Source organism: Teleopsis dalmanni, chromosome 1 (assembly GCF_002237135.1).
Source record: "Teleopsis dalmanni isolate 2A chromosome 1, ASM223713v2, whole genome shotgun sequence".
Taxonomy (NCBI): Eukaryota; Metazoa; Arthropoda; class Insecta; order Diptera; family Diopsidae; genus Teleopsis; species Teleopsis dalmanni.
Genome location: NC_051846.1, coordinates 185,059,539 through 185,062,607, shown reverse-complemented (window position 1 = coordinate 185,062,607; position 3,069 = coordinate 185,059,539).

Below are 3,069 nucleotides of genomic sequence, written 5' to 3'. Positions count from 1 at the left end.
AAATCCAAAATACGCTGTAAGATAGGTTCAAATCTGAGCCGTATGATAGGTAAATTTGGAACTTTATGTATACTTTCACTAACAGAGTAGTATTTTTAGCTGAGCATGCTAAGAATTTGTCTGTTCGATGACATTTGTTACGGATTTAGTTCCTTCATATTTCTTCAAAGATTTGAGGTAATGCGATTAGATGAACGGTTTGTGAACCAGGGCTGTTCAAACCAGATGCGATTACGGGCCAATACAGATCACGGTGTATGTTGGGGGGCCGCAGTAACAAATACATACGTTCAAAGTTGTTTTCGACAAAAAAAAAATACGGTTATTATGTTAAATTTAGTTTTATAAATTTATCAATTTAAGTTCATTTATTTGGTATACCAAAAAACTAAAATAATGTGGTTTTACCAGTACATCAAAAAAAATTTGCGTAATTGTGATGGATTAAAACAGGTCGCGAGCTGCATAAAAATAGCCTCGGGCCGCATTTTCGCCGCGTGCCGTGCTTTGGACAGCTCTAATGTAGTCTATAATCTCCTCGTATAGCATAAAATAAACCTGTTACAGAGCTATTAATTTTCTATTACGGTTTTAGAATTTTAAGACGTAGCTTTTCAGTTTATAAAACTATCCATATTGTTAAATGACAAATCTTATTCTAAATACAAATCTAAATTTAAATCTTAATCTAAATCTTAATCTAAATACATGTTACTTTGAATGACAGTTCTGTTCTGTATTGTTAAATGGCAAATCTTATTCTAAATACAAATCTAAAGCTAAATCTAAATCTTAATCTAAATACATGTCACTTTGAATGACAGTTCTGTTTGACATATATGAGTAAAAGTGTATTGTCTGCCCAATCAGAACCTATAAAAAGATAAATCTTTAGAATATAAATTTATGGCTCATTAAACTTCATTTATGAGATTTTTTATTGTTGTAATCTATTTAATTATCCTAAATTGAGCTATTGACAATCTAATTGAGTGATTATTACAAATTTTATTACTAGGTACAATAAAATTTGAAAAAAAGCCGCTTAAGTTTAAAGAGTTGAAAACTCTGTACACTGTACCGAGTTCCTAATTAAATTTTATTACTCCCAACGCAACTTTAAACTGCGCAAGGAAAAATTGAGATACTTACTTGACGGTATAAATTTAATATAAAATTAACTTCATAAGATGTGATGTGGAAACTTAAATTTTAAACAGTAAAAAATAAAAAAGAAATATGAAAAAAATGAAAAAAAAAATATGAAAAAAATGAAAAAAAAGAAGAAATCCTGTAAATTGTGACTTAAGTGTCACATGTGTTGAAATTTTTTTCTTATGTACTACTCACCATTGACTAGCCTGTATCCTGTATCCCGTATCCTGTATCCTGCATTGCATGACTTGATTGCGAAATGTATTTCATTGGTACAATGTCGCGGCAACTCAACGGCATAAAAGCAAATGAGTTTGGATATCGCAGGCGATAAATTAATTCAAATCACTGTAACGAGGTCGTCGTAGTCGTTGAGCAATTCATTTTCTTTATTTCTCTATATAAATTTTTATTATGTTCGTGCTGTAATGAGTTTGTTTCGCTTCACCGTCGAGCGAAGATGGCGCGGTGTGAACCCTTCAATTGAGTTACCCTTTTAACATTTTGTATCCTAATTGTATTTAACATTTTAATAAAATAAAATTAGAACAAAAAAAAAAAAAGAAACCCGAGAAACGTAAATAGAAAACTCAAAGGATTGTCGCGCCATTTTAATGATTGTTAGGGTTCTTCAAGTAATTCTTATACTTTAAACTTACACTCATACTTACGCTTACACGCATTCACACTCGCATTCTGGAGCCTCAATCTCAATCTCAATCCCATTCTCAGTCGCATACGCAAATCATAGCACGAGCTGTGGAGTCACAGTTAATTTTTGTGAAATAAATTTAGAAACCCGGAAAATATATGAGGTGAACGTTTCTTAACTTAAATTTATGAATTTCTTGCATCCAAAACCTTGAATCTTAAATCTTCAATCTTGAATCTTGAATCTTGAATCTCTTAAATTTAACTAAAGAATTGTGAAAAAGTTAAGTGTAGTCAAGTAAATGGATCGGTGTTGCGGGTGGATGAGTGAGGAAATGAGGTAGTGTCGAATAGTTTAAAAGTGAAAAATAATTCATTTAAAATTTAACAAACACAATAAATTTTATTTGTTTATACATTTTAAGTTTATGGTTTTGACATTTATTTTGAAAACATGCAAACTTTGCAATTTCATTTAATTTTCCTGCAAAACCGTAAAGCTGACTTCAATGCAAATTTCCCTTCTGGTTAGCAGAGCTGTGGTCTCTTCGGGCACATACTACTCGTTCTATTTACTCTATAAATATCTGTTAACTGCTTGTTGAATTTGTAATTAATTTTAATTAATTTACAATTTTAACTATGAGTGAATTTGTTTGGTTGAAGTGAATATTGAAGAAATTGTTTATGAGGGAAAATTTGATATATGCCATATCGATATATTATAATATATGTGTATGTAGTACTCATATACGAAGCAAATATAATTTACATGATTGCAATACATTTACAATAATATATAATGTATGTAATTGATTTTAAACATATTTACTATTTAATATTGCAAACATAATTTATAATTAATGTGTTTTGAATATGAAATTAATATTATCAAAAAAATTAATTAAAAGCAAATCTATGAAAACTCTAATTATATATTTTATAAATAAAATAATTTTAGTAAAATCTATACTATAACACTATATTAGGTGTGACCTCTTGCAAACATATTGGGGGTATTTACTCTGTCATTGCAAGGTGCCGAAATGCAAGAATGCTATACTAAAATTGCAAGAGTGCGAAAACACCTCTGTTGCATCCACACCAAAGTGAATACTTGCGAATGAAAGTATATTCGTTTATAAAAAATGGAAGACACATAGGTCATGTATAAATTTTTGGTTAACATAGTCATCATATAAGAAGACCAAATCTTGGAAATTTGTTTAAAAGGATCGCGTGAATACTGCAAGGGTAACTGTG